Source organism: Myotis brandtii, unplaced genomic scaffold (genome assembly GCF_000412655.1).
Source record: "Myotis brandtii unplaced genomic scaffold, ASM41265v1 scaffold190, whole genome shotgun sequence".
Lineage (NCBI taxonomy): Eukaryota > Metazoa > Chordata > Mammalia > Chiroptera > Vespertilionidae > Myotis > Myotis brandtii.
In genome coordinates this window covers 2,019,599-2,037,842 of record NW_005357076.1, presented here as the reverse complement: position 1 = coordinate 2,037,842, position 18,244 = coordinate 2,019,599, and positions in this window count along the sequence as shown.

Sequence of the window (18,244 nt, the reverse complement as noted above, 5' to 3'; positions counted from 1 at the left end):
GAAGTTTTATAAAATAAAAAAGTTATTATTGCCATCACTAGGACTTGTTAATCTATGAGACATTGTAAGTCTATTACTGATCCTCAAAAGGGACTGATAAAATATAAAATGGGCCAATTATTCAAGTGATAAAATAATTGATTCATTTGTTTAACAATGTACTTCTCCCTTATTGTGTGGTTCAAATGATATTTGTATACTGCCCACATTAAATAGATGTTTAGAAAGCTAAAGAAATCAACCTAAAAACAAAACAAATCAACTAACCAAATATAAAAACTAAATCTGCTGAAATTATTGTTTGAGGATATTTAATCTTAGATATCTTAGGTATATGGGCCTGCTGGAGTTCACCATACATAGAAAATTAACCATTAATTTATATAGCCCTGTGGTGAAGAGGGCCATGCTGAGATATAAAGCATTTGTCATTTGCACCCAATGAGCAAGCAGGACCACAGTCAGAGTTTTCACATCGGACAGGTGGTTTAGGGGAGGGGCAGTTAGGGTGGTATTTTAAAAATAAGAGAGAATGGCAAAAGCAGACTTTTTACATGTGCCTGAGTCTTCATGTCTTGGGGTATTAGCCACAGAAGCTAGCTGTTTGTTCTGTGAGGGATTTTGGAAAAGTGGAAGTCCCTCCCTATATTTGGTATCTGGGGCAAACTCTCATACTTTGTCAGAACATCACCTCTCATCAATGATCATCAAAGACAAGTCACATTCTTTAACCATGTCTGTTGGTGTCTTGCAGTCAATGGTATTATCCCATTGGCCAACCATGCATGTAGACACAAGTTAAACTTTGAAGGATCTCATTGCCATTTTGAGGACATTGCTCTTTATATTAAGTTTAATGGGAGTTTATTGAATGATTTTGTTTTGGATCAACATGATCATAATTATGTTTCACAATGAGTACTCTTGCTATGGGGTGAATCAGATTATAGGTACTAAGAAATGTGGATTTTTAAAAAAGAGGTTCATGCAGAAGTCCAGTAAAAGGTGGTGTTGGCTTAGCCTAGGATAGGGGTCAGGAAACCTATTCTGTAAAGAAACGGGTAGTAAATATTTTAGGCTTGGTCAACCATATAGTCTCTAGCAAAACTATTCTACTCAAATTAGACATAGACCATGTGTTAACAAATGGACATGACTGTGGCCAAATACTTGATTTACAAAAACAGAGGATGAGCTGCATTTGGCCTGAAGACAATGTTTGCTGACCCCTGAACCAGGGTTCTGATAAGGGAGACAGAAGATTTGAAGAGATGGTTAAGAAGTAAATCAGAAGGTCTTTTCTCAGGGATTGGTTGTGAAGAGGGAAAGAGAGGTGGGTGGTGACTCCTAGTTATGGATCAACCTCTTAGAGGTCCTTAAAGCTTTATCTCCAGCCCATCTCCCACCCCCACACATATGTAGTGCTCATTAGTCAATGTTTTTAGCTATCGATCATATCTGAACACCATTCCTAAGCTTCTAATTTTGCCATCTGTGAATCCACACGACAGCACATGCCAGAAACTCAGATCGCCAGTTTTTTTTGCATGCAGGTGTGTGACCTAGGCCCACTGATCAGGTGTCCCTGTAGGAAACTGATTCAGAAGCTAGAGACTCAGCGCAGCAGATGTCAGGCAAGTTCTCCTCTGAGGGAGTGGGGGCAGAGATGTCCCAGGGACAGCAGTGACTGAGCCTCTAGTGACATGTCCTGACTCAGCATCAGGGCTGTGTGTGAGATGCAAAGCCTGGGCCACATGGCAGTGATGTCTTCACTGACATAGCCCTTGTGTTTTCCTGAATTGCCTCCACACCTGTCCCTCTGGCTCTCCAGATATTCTGTGAGTCACATAATAGCCTCTAATAAGTTTCTGTCCTTGAACTAGCCGGGCTGGGTTCTGCTGTTAATAACTATGTGCATCACTGGTACCCTACTTCATCTTTACCTCAGCCCTCCATCTAGGCAAAGGGGATTCTGTAGAAGTTCCCAAACAACTCCTTCCATGAAACATCTTTCTGTCTCATCAGGTCTGTAAAGGTTATACAAGCAAAACATTTTTTAATACCCAAATAAACAAAGAAGAATCATTAATAATTAGGTACTAAGGTTGTGGGAGTTGAGAGAATAATAAGCTTGAAATCAAGTTTTTAAAAAAATGAGAATGGCAGTTGGTAAGAGAAGATTAAGTCACTGCAGGCTGGAAGAAGTCCATAATCAGAGCCTCAGAGGTGTGGGACGCTGGTCGAACTTGTGTGCAGTGTGTAGGGAAGTAGATCAGGAGGCATATGGATGGGCAAGGCAAAGGCATGTTTCACAAGCCCTGTGCCATCAGTGTGAGAGGGAGGCTTCTCAGGGTGCAGCAGCCCCTCTGACCTACAATTACTTCCCGGTGCTTCTTCTTCTCCTAGGCCTTTGCACATGCTGCTTCCTCTGCCTGGAGAGATGTCTCTCCATTTTTCCTACTGCTGGCCCCTTGTGGGATGGGCTGCATTGTAGGCAGGTTCTCAGGGAACCAGGCCCTGGGACTCTGAGATTTGCATGCAGAACTACTGGGGGATACCCTTTGGAGCAAGACTTATAAGGGAGCAAGGGGAGCAGGATTAGGTAGAGAGAGAAGTTGAACTGGATACAGCTGCACCCAATCCCACATGGGGCTCTGGAGCTGGGACAGCCTTCAGAGTTGTCCTGCCCTGAGGCAGTAAGTCGGGCCTTTGTATCCTCATGTGGACCAGTCATTGGGTGCACGTGCTCTAGGAAGGGTGTGTTTTCTTGGGTGGGACACTTCTCTTCAGCTAAAGATCATTTTCCAAGGGTAGAGAAGGTGGGGCTGAGCCCTGGATGAGGAAGTGAGAAACCTACAGGCTGACTCTCACCAACCCATCTCAAGTAGGTCCCATTTACTATTTTCTTTATAGTATGCTCTTTTTTCCTTCCTAGCTTTTACTATGATTTATAATTACATATTTATTTTTATGTACTTGATTACTATCTACATCCCCCAATAAACTCTAACAATTATGAAGATATAAGGGCTATGTCAATCATAATCTTCACTGTATCCCTAGCATCTAGCAGGGTGCCCAGCACAAAGTAGATGCTCAATTAATATTTCTTAAATGAATGAATGAATAAAAAAATAGAGAAGTGATGCAAGAAAGCAGACATGACTGACATTGGTGGTTGGATTAGAGCAGGAGATCTGGGTGAGGCCTGGACCATGGAAAGAGGGACCATAGTACAGATCACTAAAGCCCCCAGGAATCACAGAGGAAGAGACCCGGGTGCACTGGCTGCCAGAAGAGAGTGTGAGTCAAAGATCCAGCTGTCAGTCTATGTTTTATGAAATACCAATGACCTTTGACTTTACTGACTAATACTGAGAGAGTTAAACCAACGGGGTTTGAAGCATGAATGCTGGACTGTAAGAACAATCGTGAGATACCCTGCAGAGGTTGGTGCATCACCAACAAATCTCTAGGAGAATTTAGAGCACTTTCTGTCAAAAGATGGCTCATCTCTCATATCATGGTGCTGACAAGTGGTAAAATTAAATGTCAGCCAAACAACTTCCTGTGTGGGTGAGTGGTTTCTCAATCCATAATGCATGTTCACTTGGTAATACATTAAGGGTGAGATTTGACATCAAGGCTAAGACACCAGGTAATTAATCAAAACTCTGATTCATTCCCACAGACCTATGAGCAATGCATTGGACTGAATGTTGTGGTCGATACGAAAACTTTCTATTCAAATGGGACAGACTATATATAGCCCAAGACAATGTGAGGTGGAAGTATGAAAATATCCTTAAGAGGGAAGTGCCTTGAAAAGGGCCAGCGGCATTACGCCCTATTTCACATAAACTCGTGCTGCAAATTACAGATTCAGCCTTCCAGCCAAGGACATGTTTAAACAAAATATTTCTATAAGAAATTTAACCGAGTTCATAGACCATGTAAGCCCTTAGCTTCTATCAGTTTAGATATAAAGCAAGGAATGTAATAGAAAGGAAGTCTCTCATTGAGCCCAGAGCTCAAGTTGCTGGGGAAGGACTTTGGGCACCTAACTGAGGCCTTTCAAGGCAAGGCAGTGTCTGCAGAAATTTATTGTTTATATCAAACACATAGGCCATGGGTTTTTCTCCACCATGTAGGGGGTTGGAACATATAAGCCTTCGGGTAATGTCTGTGATTTGCTGAATCACTATCGTGGTGTCAAAAGAACAGATCCTAGTGGCATTCCTAAAAAGGAATGTTACTTTTCTGTTGATGTCGATTTCCCAATGAAAGGAACACAAGGTCATGAACATCATGATATCTGTGAAAGAAACTGAGTGTGAGGAAAAGTAAAATATGTCAGTGAAAACGGAAAACATGCCATTTCAGAATTTTATATGGCAGGCGGCATAGTATAGTGGAAGGAGCACAGATTTTAGGGTCAGACCTACTCAGGTTCAAATGCTGTGTGACCCTGGCTGTATTATTTGACCACTCAGAGTCAGTTTCCTCATCAGTATGATAGGGTGTTAACACCAGCCTCAGAAGGATACACACAACACCACACACTTCCACAATAATGATAAATGTTGTTTATGTTGTTACTATGGCAACTATCTTGCCTAAACATTGGAGCTATAGAAGTGTGGTCCACCCCTCAGCAGGTATTCTAGGAAATGCATTCCTTAATCATTTTGCTCTCAATCTAACTGGTGGTGTCCTACCTTCCCAGATGAGTGCTGCCTGGTAACTGAATTTTCACACAAAAATAGCTCCCCTTGACAGAATACCCCCTTTGGACCAAGCCTGTGCTTTGTCCTCCAGGAATAGAATGAAATGAGACTCGTGGGGCTCACAGTCACTCTAGGAAGAGACAGGAAGCTGATTACTTACTGTGACATGCAATTGAGAGGGGGTTTCAAGTACAGCCAGGGTGTGGAAGGCAAACCTGAGGGGGTCAGAGGATGCTTTCTGGAAAAGGATCAGTAGGAAGAGTGGCTAAAGGTTAGCATTAGCTCCTTTGTGCCTCAGTGTCCCAGCAGGTCCCTTTATTCAGCCCCTGCAGTCTTGTCACTTCCACAATGTCTTCCTGGCCTTAATCAGAGGGTCCTCTTCAGATCCCATCATGCCTTCAAGAGTCTGGCTCACAGAATACTTAAAAGTAGATGAAAACTTGGGTTGATTGAAACTTACGGCATCCTAGTAAAGAGTGGTAGTGATGCGGACTTGAGTGATTTGACAAGACTATGTAGAGATTGTGGAAGAGTCACTTGTCTTACAGGCTTTTTTGGTTGGTCACTCAGGGCCTCAGGGGTCTAGCCAATTTGCTGGAACATATCATGCACTCACTGCTCCAGCTTTGGGTCAGAAGGCAATAAATTTCCTTAAACAGAAAGTGACCCACTCTCACCATGGAGCCCTTGACTTGGTGGATTTGCCTAGAACAGTGGTCGGCAAACTGCGGCTCTCGAGCCACATGCAGCTCTTTGGCCCCTTGAGTGTGGCTCTTCCACAAAACACCACGTGCGGGCGCGCATGTACACTGCGATTGAAACTTCTTGGCCCATACACAGAAGTCGGTATTTTGTGGAAGAGCCACACTCAAGGGGCCAAAGAGCCGCATGTGGCTCGCGAGCCGCAGTTTGCCGACCACTGGCCTAGAAGGATGTTTGAAATGATGCCATGGATGCAAATTTGGCAGCGAATTCCCCAGAAATTTCTCCCGTCTCAACTAGACCTCAGATATCCTCCACATGCTATTTCCAGAAATGGACCTCACTTCCCTTCTTCCTTCCTCTTTCCTTTCTTCCTCCCTCCTGTCAGTTGGAGAGCAGGGCCTCAGAACAGCTAGGCCCCTCTCCTTCCAGGCCACCACTGCCTGGTGATGGATGGAGCTCGACAACCCACAGTTCTTATGGTTGTTCTCCCACCGTTTTATCCAGGATTATTGCTCTACCTATGCTTTTCATAAACTGGGATTCTGACATCCTCACGGTGAGTGGCTTCATGCCATTTGGGGAAATAAATCATCACCCCAGCTTTGGTTGCGGGAGGGAGGGGGCCAGGACTGAAGATGTAGCACATATCGCATTACTGGTTCCAGGAGCAAAAATCACCCCATCTTCACACCCTCAACATAGTCACATCAGTCACATATTATAAAATGATATAGTACAACGTGGTTAAATACATCACTGATTTGCCAATAATAGGTATTGGTGTGAAGTCTAACTGGTGGTGCAGCCGCCCGAGGTATTGATTTTACTGTCTAATGGTTGAGAGAGATGTTATCTTGATTAACTAGAAGTCAAAAACAAATGCATCTTCTGTTAGATCTCTTGTGAAAAAAATTCTACATGTGTCTCAAAAACGTTGAAAACCTAAAAGGACAGGGTGAGGAGGGAGTGGACCACCCCTTCAGCCACCTGTCCTGGGTGAAGATGATGTCTGTGAGTACTGGGCAAGTTGATGTGCGTTAACAACAAAAAGGGAAGGGGGTGCCCATCTTCCTCCTCTCTCCCACTGCAGCCTTAAATTCATAAATTAAGAAGAGAAAGCACCACCGAGGACAGAGCTTTCCCTGCAGCCTCTCTGACCTTGACTGGATGAAATCGGTCCACTCACCCTGCCGTCCCAAAGACTGCTGAACAGTCAGGGATGGTGTTTCCTCTGCAAGGGGCATTCTGGAAGCACCCAGAGGATGATTTTCAGAAGCTAATGGTAGAGTGCTAAATAATACTGTTTTTAAAGGTGAAAAACATATACATATCACCTGTGAAACTGCTAAATTTTGGTCAAAGGATGCTTTCACAGACAAAGCAAATGTATTTAAGAAAGACAGCCATCACTTGGGCATTCTAATGAACTTTTAAAAATTATGTATTGATCTTAAAATACCAATCCATACAGCACGATAAGCCATAATATAACACAAAGCTCTAGTGAGGGCTGATTTTATTTTGGATTCGTGAGCTAAGTCTGTTAAACAATCTACATTGGGTGGTGGTTCTTTTTCTATGTTTTTCTTTCTTTTCTAAAGCTTTCTCCATTCTTCCACTTGAACCCTACCTGCATCAATGGAGCTGAGATTAAATCGACCTGCCACGGTGGGCGTGGCAAGGGGCTGAGTTAGGGGCATTCCTGAAAAATATTCTGAGCTACCTGTGTTGAAATGCAACTGCCCTGCCATTTAGGAACTGCTTGACATTGGGAAAATAAGATGGAATTTCTAAGCCTTGGCATCTTATCTGATGTCACTGGATTATTAAACCAATATGTACTAAGAAATGGTTATGGAAGTGAGGAGAATACAGTGATAACCAAAGACACCCGGGTCCTCACTCATATTGGATCTCATGTTGTAGTTGTGACGTTCTAAATGGAACAATTTAATGCACATAAAAGAACCTGGAGTCTGTGTTCTGTTTACTGACTGTAAGATGCAATGGATGGTTTTATTGTAATTGCTGGATGATTTCAGTCTTCATCAGGGCTAAGCTTAAACCACCCTTTGTCATGCTGTAAAATGTTTGAAAATCTAAGCTACAGATTTGAAAGCCTTTTGCCAAGTTCAGGTTTTTTTTTTAAGTTTTTTCCCAGTGAGGAGAGAAGTTTTTGCCTGCAGAGAACAGTCACCTGAGTCAAGGTCACCTTGTTGAGGGCCTCAGGAGGCAGCCTATTCCTTCAGCTTGACCGAGAGTCTATTTTTCTTGCCAAGTGTCAGGACGCTATTCTTTCCCTAAATGCTTCCCAATCTCCTTGCCATTCCTCAATTTCCACTTTAGCCGGACCAAATCAGACCAGATCTTGGCTTGCAGTTAATTTGTCCATTTAACTGACAGTTCCTGAGTTCTCACTTTGGGCCTGGCTCTGTGCCATGAGTCAGGGGCACAACCTCAGACTCTCCTGCCCTTAGCAGAAGGTCCTTAGAAAAACCCGAATTACGCCCTGTTCTGGAAATTTTAGGGAGAAGCACAGAAATGAACCTTTGGCTGGGTGGGGATGGGGTAAGAATTTCATGACAATCTTCCTCCCCATCCACCTATTTCACTAGCTCTGCACACTTGGGAGGGAAAAAATGGCCCAAGGAAGCTGCCCTCAGCACCACACAATTTATAGGCAGAGTGCTATAAAGGAACCAATTTTTAAAGCTTTGTGTTAATTTTATGTGGGTTCTTCCAAAAACTTTACCAGGAAAAGAAATAGAGAGAGTATGTGTGTAAAATGTCCACAGTTTATATATTTGATTGTCCCCTTCCCCCTAGTGGGGAAGAAACATCATAAAGGGCAACCCCTTTTCTCCGACCCACTGAATCATTCACTGAAAACAAGAAACATGGATGCCTCCTAAAGAGGCCAACACGTGCAGCAGACGTGCCCCCAGGCAGGCTGGAGAGCCGGTTACTGAAATCTTTCTCCCCTCGAGCTCTTGGTTCTTGCACCAGCTGGACAAGGAGGAATCCCGAGGAGTTAGAAATATTTTGCATGCAAAATCAACCCTAAACACAAGAACCATTTACATGCTTAAATCCCAAAGGGGCTTTCGGATATAAGTGGCCATGAAAACTCCCCACCCTGCCTCCCTCAGCGGGGCCCCTGCAGCAAGCATCCTCAGAAGGAGCCTTGCAGCCGCTGTACAAAGCACAGAAGGCATTTCCCTGCCTCCACAGCATCACCTGAGGCGGATGTGGTTGATGGTTAAGAAGAGCGGGGCTAATTCCGCCGGCCGGGCTCTCTCCGCCCTGCTCTGACTGACAGCCCGGGCCCTGCTCATCCCTGAAAACTAGCATCAGGGAATGACATACAGTTTGATAACATAAGATGCTTAGGGTTTTTGGCTCAAGTGAGATGTTCAGAGCTAATAGCCCTGTGAGCTGAGTTTTAGCTGCGATCTGCACCTTGAGATATCCGTTCTGTCTGGCTCAGGAAAAAGGGGAAAGAATGAGAGCTTATTTCTAGAAAGGTTTCCGATGAGCAGCATTTGTCATTGAAGGGGAAGATGGGTATAATTAGCTTGTCAGTCTGGTTTGGGCTGAGCAGGCTGTCTGTGCTAAGAAAGATGGACCAACTGCCAGAGCCACTGACAGGCAGTCGATAGCGCAGCAATTAATGTCATAAATAATTCCAGAACCAATTACATCAAAATGGACTCGGAGCTTTAAAAAGGTACAGAATTCTCTTATTCTTCCTGCTAACAGCAAGAAACAGCTTTCATTTTTCTCTGTAATTACTTTTCATCGTATATAGCAATACAGCTGAGCTTTCCTGTCCATATTTAAGCCTTGTCTTTCTCCCAGCCTCTCCCCCACCGCCAGCTCCCTCCTTCACCCCACAGGACAAGGCTGTTAAAGTCGATCTTCCTGCCAGAGCAGTGGGGTGAATGTCTAATCTTTCAGCTGGGCTGCTGCCGGAGAACTCCAGCTACACCTACCTGATTAAGAGCCAAGTTTTCGAAAATGTCATGGACAATGACAGCACGGTGCCCCAAACAATGGCATTTGGAAATGAAGACATTTGTGAAATAAATGGATTTGTCTTATTATTTTAAAGGTTGCTGTGACTTTGCTTCCACTGAATGTATTGATTTCCACTCCCCTTCTCCTTCTTCTTCTTCTTCATCGTACTCGTCTCTCCCTCCTCCTCTGTACAATCGCAAGCACGGAAGCCAGGCCAAACTATTCCCTCTCCCCTGCAAACACAATTCAATACCGCCCATGTGTGCTAATGGGCATTTCTTTAAAGAAAGACTATCACTCTCCTTAGCATAGTGTTTTGCTTAAAAGCTATTCTCTTGAGCTGTCTCAACTCTTCAGCTCATTCTCTCTGTATCACAGTTCATATGCAGATAACACAAAGGCTGTTATACTCCTAATAGCAAAGACATATCAGATAGCACTGGTGCTAATAGTTCGTTCTTTCTTTTTCTCTCTTTCTCTCTCTCTTTCTCTCTCTCTTTCTTTCCTTCCTTCCTTCCTTCCTTCCTTCCTTCCTTCCTTCCTTCCTTCCTTCCTTCCTTCCTTTCTTTCTTTCTTTCTTTCTTTCTTTCTTTCTTTCTTTCTTTCTTTCTTTCTTTCTTTCTTTTCTTCTCTCTTCCTAGCCCCATCAGTTGCTTCTGTGCCTGGTGTGGAGAAAAGAGGGGATTGTGGGAAATCAAATTATTGCAGTATTCATTCACAGCTTTGTTCTAGGCCTGACAAACATTTCCAACTTTTCAACCACGGTGGCATTCACTCCGGAGGGACCAGGAAAATGGCTCAGGAAGTTCTCACCGTTTGGAAACCAGAAGCAGCTGTCGGTGTGGCTTGCAGTTTGCTGAGTGCGCTCTGGCTCCAGCTCCTGCGGCTGATGGCTCTCCCTTTAGCAGGAGGTGTCACTGCGGTGCGCGGTAATTACAGCGGCAGATTTTAGAGGACGTGGGATAATTAGGCCAGCCTGCGCAGGCATAAACACTGACATTTACCATATTAAAAACTGGAGTTGTCGGCATTTTCCTCCCTCGCAAGACCAGGACAATAGCAACCTCGTCAACAAAGATAAGCTTCAGGAGAACAAAGGGCCTTTGCATCTGGGGGAGTTTGAGCCGGTGCCTGTGGTTGGCAGTTGGTGCTGAAGGGCTCAGTGTCCACTGGGGAAGGCTCCTGCTGGGGTTCCCTGGCTGCTGCTCTGCACTCACACTCCCTCCGCTTGGACATGCAGCTCCACCTCCTAGATTAGAATGGTGGGGGCGCGGTGGGCATGGTGAAATGATACCATGCAGACAGTGCCTCTCCCCTTCCACTTCAGGCTAGGCACAGACAGAATCTCTAAATACCCGCTTCAGCTGGTACCTGGGCGATTCGATGACAAGAACACCAAGTAAATGTCCTTGTTCTACAAGTAATGGTCAGGCAGTAAGAAGATAGGTGACCTTCCTATAAACCCAAATCACCCCTCCAAGGGCCGAAGCAGTAGGGATGTTCTTCACTCTCCATTCCAGATAGAAATGGACCAAGGAAGTGCTTGAAGACAAGTTCAATGATGCCTAGGCTGGAGCTGAAACCTCAAGATGGGGGTTCTTCCGAAGGACACCAGCCTGCTGCGAATGCAAGGCTGTGCCACCAGGGCACCTGAGTGTGCACCCCAACCTTGCACGTTCCTATTAAACAGCCCTGGGTAACTCAAATCCCCCAGTGTTCCCTTCTGTAAAATGAAAAAAAATAAAACTATCTAGCTCATAGGATCATTGTAAGGATAAAATAAATATATACATTGAGCACACAGGAAGATAAAATGATAGATAATAATGGTAGGAAGAATTTAATATAAAGGTAAAATTCTTTATGATTGCAATAGTTCATTTGCCCCAAGCAGGGAACTGTGTTGAAAGTTGATTTCCCCAAAGAAAGACAGAAGGCTCAAGTACAAGTTGTCTATGCTTAGGCAAGACGGCAATGATTAAACAAGGAACCATGGGGACTCTCTGAATACAAGACCTGGAGAGATGTTTGTGCTGATAATAAAGTGGTATGAATCAGCTCTCACATTTGCTTCCTCACCGACCCTAAAGTTGTAGGGGAGGGCTTTCTCCAGGCTGAGACTACACGCTAGCCTTTGGATAGGACCTTCTCAATCTGATCCAGGTCCTAAATATGGAGGCCCTTCTGGTCTACCCACATTTTACTTCTCCACAGTGAGAACCAAGGCCTGCTGTCCTCAAAGTGGGTTGCCGGGAATGGGTCCAGGAGCCCTGTGTCTGGGAAAGAAAGGCAGTGTGGACCCATGGGAAGAGCTAGAAGCCTTGTTCCAGGTGATTGGGTGCAAACCCTGGACAAATTACTATGACTATCTGAACTTGAATTTCCTCATTTGTAAGTGAGAAACAAACGATAATTCACCTCTACCCACCAGTGCTGTGGGAGCAGCCAGTGAGCAAGCCCAAGTAAAACACCTGCCCACTAGATACTAACACCCTGCCCCTTCCTTTGTATGTTCCCTTTCTCATCTGTAGGACACCTGGCCTTCTTCACAAGGAGTTTGTGAGCATCTGATGTCAAATGGCATATAAATGTGAAATAGTTCCTTGTTGTTATTTCCATGCTACTTTGAGGAGCTTTCGGGATGTGGCTATTCCCCGCTTCAGGATTGCAGGTGCTGAGTTCCTTGTTCTGACTCAGGCAGTATGCACCCCGTCTGCTAGGTCAGCAGCAACAGTTGCAAGCAAGCAACTGAATGGAAGATGGGCCCTGCCCTATCAGCCGTCATTTGCAAACAAACAAACAAAAAACACAAAACAAAATAAGCCAAATAAATTTATTTCAACTATTTCTAGGCATAAAAGTCAGCCTAAACTCTTAGGCACTGGACACATAAAGATCCGGGTTTCCAGAATATTCCCATGGTTTGTGAAAGAGCAGGACCACATATTTTAAATAGTGAACATCCTGGACAATTTGGCCTTCCTGGAGATATGTACCCCCACAGCAGAACTGAGAGGATGGTCCAACAGTGATAACTTGCACTGTGAGGGTCAAGGCAAGATTTGTAGTCAGGCCTACAAGAACATGTGACATATGAGCAGCCCTCAGGACCGGGATAGTATTTTCCATGTTGTCTGAGATGGTCCCAGAGCCATGCCCTCTGGTCCTCTTGGTTCTGCTAAGAGGTTTGTTGTTGTTGTTGTTTTTATTTTCTGTTTAGGATCTTGGGAAATCATTCTTTCTCTTTATCATGACTTTAAAGGAGCTAGATTCTTACCCACCCTCTAGGCATTATAGATTATTGAATAAGTCATAGGTTTTGGAGTTGAACAAATCTGGATTCAAATTCTAGTTCCACTACTTTCCTGCTATACAACTTTGGACAAAATAATAGATCTTTGTTTTGCTTTTTCTTTATTTTTTTTCTTCCTTGTTATTCTCCTTGGTATAACGGGTATAATAATGCCTATTTCATAAGGTTGTAGGGTGAATTGTATAGCATCCAAAGGGTAATCATGATAGTAGTTATAATAGCAGTAAAAGCAATAGTTTTAGAATAGTAGTAGTAATAATAATCGAAGATATTATGTTTTACACTCTTACTCAAGTCACAGCTAAAAATGGTCATAGCTGGATTTCCATTTTCTAACTTTAAATACCCCTTGAGGGGAAAAAAACAACACACAGAATTTTAACATCACTGTCAACTTCAAGCTCTCTCTGCTGGAAAGATTAGGAAACAGGTTTGGTGGAGGTACTGGGGGGGGTGTACCTGAAGATGCATAGAGGTGGGTGGAAAATTCCAGGCCTGGAGTCAAAGTTGCTGTAGAGTATTGAGCATTTGAAGACCTAATAGAATTTTAACATCACTGTCAACTTCAAGCTCTCTCTGCTGGAAAGATTAGGAAACAGGTTTGGTGGAGGTACTGGTGGGGGTGTACCTGAAGATGCATAGAGGTGGGTGGAAAATTCCAGGCCTGGAGTCAAAGTTGCTGTAGAGTATTGAGCATTTACTGAAGACCTAACCTCGATTTGTTTTATTTTCTATGTAATTCAGAAAGTATCCAGAGCCTACTCCCACCCCCACTTCAGCCAGGATCTCTCTTTTTCCTCCTCTTCCAGGTCTGTCCCCACTTAAGTCCCTTGCTAGTGAAGATAGGTATCTCTCCATATTTTGAAGACACTTCTTCCCACTTGATTGTAAGCCCAAGAAGGGTAGGAACTTTTAGCAATTTTGTTTGTCAATGTGTCTCTACCTCCTGGAACACTGAATAGAACATGAATACTACTTAGTAAACATTTGTTGAATGATGAATGACTTTGATTTAACTGGAGCTCTTTAAAACTTCAAGTGCTCAGAAAGCCTCTTTTCTCAGACTGTAGAAAACCAAGTTTCCATTAGAAAACAAACCCCAATCTCTACAACATCAGGTTAAATTAAATTATCTAAAATCACCAAGCTCTATTCCTAGCAGAAGCAATTTAAGTGCCTCTAACTGTTAGGCCTACTAAAAGCTCAGGCTTGTGGTGGCTGACTTAAAACCATTTTTTTTTTGGAAGAATAGAGAGTAGAAAAAGGAGGAGCTTAATATTCCATTACCTTTTTGTTGTTTTGATAAGTATGCTGCCTTCATTGTCATCATTCAAGTCCTCATACAAGAAAAATAATATCAAGAAAAACATTATAAAATGTGATCTTTTGTATAATTTAAGATATAGTACAATAATTTTAAATATATAATTATGTTAAATACAAATATTGACTAAAATATAATATGTATACATATAGTGGCCCTATATAATAAAAGGCTAATATGCAAATTGTCCCCTTGAAAGTTCGACTGACCGGGAGTCCGACCACTTGCTATGACGTGCACTGACCACCAGGGGGTGGTGTGGAACGAAGGAAGGATGACAGCCAGGGGAAAGAAGGCCCTGGCTGACAGCCAGAAGGCCTCGATCGGCCCTGATCACTGGCCAGGCCTAGGGACCCTACCCGTGCATGAATTTCATCACCAGGCCTCTAGTATTAAATATAAATATGTACATATTTTCTGTGCTTGCTGACTAGGCAAAAATCCAATTCTGTGGGGTTATTATATATTTTTAGATGATAACTTCCCCTTATCAACATCACTATCCATAAATAATCTCATAGTCAAGCATAAATACATTTCATTCTCCTCTAACAGGGTCAGCTCTCCAAATGGACACCCTAAAGTGACAGTTGAGTTTAAGAAATGAAAGCACCATCAGGAGCAGCACCCAACAACAGGAGCTAGGATTTCATTGAGTAATGCCTCTCAGGCTGTGTGTGTGGCAAAGAAGAATAATGGCCCCCTCTGAGCTCATCATTGATAAACAGAATGCATTTGAATTCTGCCAACTTTCAAACAGTTTATCTGCCAACTTCTTTTTTGACTATGCTGTTGTTTTGGGGTTTTATCCTGATTTGAACATATATTTTCAACACTTAAGAAAACATATCAAGAACTAAATTGAGAAATTTTCTATTTCTTATACTGAACAAACTGTGTCCATGTTTGAAGAGTAAAGGAGAAGCATTCAGTTGAAAAACCTGTAAAAAGGAGAACATATGTAGAGTAGAAGAGATGATTTTTTCCTCCGGTCTTATAGTGGGAAGATATTTTAGATTCCTCATGATGTCATATGAACCCTTAGCCCAGCAATGTCTGAAACCAGTCATCTAAGCCAATAAATTGACTTGAATTGTGTTTTTGTCTCATGCTGAAAAAGACCTAATACAGTATCAAATCGTTCCCTTTTCCATTTAACTTACATCATCTATCCTACTTCTTTTCTCTTCCCTTGCTCAACTCAAGGGACTATCTCACTCTTTTATACCCTTAGTGAATTTACAATCTCATTTATCACCATTTCATTCAATATTGATTTTTGTGTACACACTTGCTTTTTATCAACAATTACAAATTCATTGAAAATAAGATCATAAGCTTCTTTGAATTACACCTAGCATAATTTCCTTGCACACCGTAGTTTCTCAGCATTTGGAATGAGGATTAATGGCAGATTCATGGGAAAGTCCACATGCCGAAGAGGTAATGAAGCCTTCATTCATTAGTTTATTCACCAAATATTTATCAAATACTTTACTATGTAGTTGGCACTGTGATAATGAAATTCGCCTGAAGATACATGTGTTCTTTTTCAGAATTGCCACAGATACCTGGCATGGTTTCATGGAGCAAATAGGATAAGGAGACTTTGGAAGAATCCGTTCTTAGTATTATTTTACCTTCAAATACACTTATTGCTAAGATTGGTTTTGGAGAAGGACTTTTTGGAACAGAGGCAAACGTGGAGAGGGGCAAAGAGCACCCCCAGAAGCCAGGAGATCCTTGTTCTAGGCTTTGTTTCTGCCACAATTACAGATCCACAAACCTGGGCTTCAGAATTCTCACTGGCAAAGGGAAAAGATTCAATTCAATGACCTCTCAGATCTTGTCTAATGCTAAGACTATGGGACTCTATAATGAATGATCAGCATGAAGAACAGAGTCCCCGTCATGGCCGTGACCTGGATGAGTTTGGCTACCAGACTGAGTGAATTTCCTGAATTTGGGAACTCCTTTCCTGTTCCCTCCCCCAGCAAACATTATATCTAGAATTAATGCGTGAATGAATGACCAATGGCAGTCTTTCATTCTTCGTAGATTGAATCTAGTTCACTGAAATGTATCCAGTGAGGGATACATTTTCTTATTTCAAATATAAGATTGCCTTCTCCTTCGGGCTCATGGACAGGGAATTACTGGATTCAGTTCCAATGTTTGTTTTCTGCCACAATTACAGATCCACAAACCTGGGCTTCAGAATTCTCACTGGCAAAGGGAAAAGATTCAATTCAATGACCTCTCAGATCTTGTCTAATGCTAAGACTATGGGACTCTATAATGAATGATCAGCATGAAGAACAGAGTCCCCATCATGGCCTTGAGTTCGGCTACTAGACTGAGTGAATTTCCTGAATTTGGGAACTCCTTTCCTGTTCCCTCCCCCAGCAAACATTATATCTAGAATTAATGCATGAATGAATGACCAATGGCAGTCTTCCATTCTTTGTAGATTGAATCTAGTTCACTGAAATGTATCCAGTGAAGGATAAATTTTCTTATTTCAAATATAAGATTGCCTTCTCCTTTGGGTTCATGGACAGGGAATTACTGGATTCATTTCCAGTGTTTGCTTTTTTGAAGAAAACTGCCTTGTACTTAGTTCTTGGTTGCGGGTTTCCATTGGATATTAAGCCAGCTTCCCTGACCCTTGTCCAATTGGGCTATTCCTTTAGTATTATTACATGCAGGAAAGAGGATTCATGCCACTTTCAGGAGAAATGGATAGGGCACAGGAGTATTAAAACAATCCATGCAGACACAAAAGATAATATTTTAAAAATCTATGTTTTCATTAATATTTTTTGAGAGAGAGGAAGGGAGAGAAAGAGAGAGAGAAACATCGATGTGAGAGAAACATCAATAGGTTGCTTCTCGAACGCACCCCAACCAGGGATCAAACCCTCAACCTGTGTGTGCCCTGACCAGGAATCAAACAGTGTTCTTTCAGTTTTCATTGTCCTGTGGGCAGGCGTAGGAGCTGGACCACAGCCCTGAAGTTCTACCCTGCCCCATACACATCTCTGCAGAGGGAGGTCCCGGGAAGAAGGGCCTTCCGCCTTCCAGCCCCAGGATGATGCTCAACCAACTAAGCCACACTGGCCAGGGCCAAAGGTAATATTTTAAGGAACAAAACACCTGTCCCTTCCCATTTTTATGAAAAGTTGATGTAAACCTGATTCGCTGTGATTCCAAGCAATTTCACAAAATAGAAACTTGATCCCAGATCTCCAAGGTGTGTGAGATGTGAGGTCTCCAATGAAAAGTTCCCCTCATAGGAAAACGCTCCGTAGATTTCTTTTGCCTATGGCCTTAAGCTCCTAGAGACCACGTTTCACAGACCTTCCTTCTTTGTCCCCTCCCTCCTTTGGTACCACCAGCCTGTAACCACGGCACACTGACACCAGTACGGCTCAAGTTGATGCTTGCATCCAGCAGACTCTCTCCCTGGGGTTGTGGACCTGCATTTGCTTTTCTCTCCTCTCTTCTCCTTCTTTCAGTGGGAGGTTGCTTCTCGAACGCACCCCAACCAGGGATCAAACCCTCAACCTGTGTGTGCCCTGACCAGGAATCAAACAGTGTTCTTTCAGTGCATGGGATGATGCTCAACCAACTAAGCCACACTGGCCTGGGCCAAAGGTAATATTTTAAGGAACAAAACACCCGTCCCTTCCCATTTTCATGAAAAGTTGATGTAATCCTAGTGACTTAAATCTGGGTGAATGATCTTAAACATAAAATATACTACCTCTAAGGGGGGGTGGGAGTTTAGGTGGTGATGGAGGGGAAACAAGGACACATTAGAGGAGGTGGAATACATCCACTGCATCTCAGGTCTCTGAAGGTCACTCACTAAAGTAATATATGGTGCTAGTGTTGGTGGCTGAAGGTCAAGTCATCTTGCTTTTCATAATGCATAAACCTGAAACTCACTCAGACACCAATCATATGACCTAAACCTTGGAACAAATATTTTACTAAGTAAATCAGAGAGCATGCTGGCATTTCTATTAACCTTCAATGCACTGCTGACAGAAAATGAATAATGATAAATAATAACTCAAGCCTGTAAATCACGTTTAGCATCAGAAGCAAGAAAAAAATGCTCGTGTGTGCTACCATCTGTTAGGAAGAGAACAA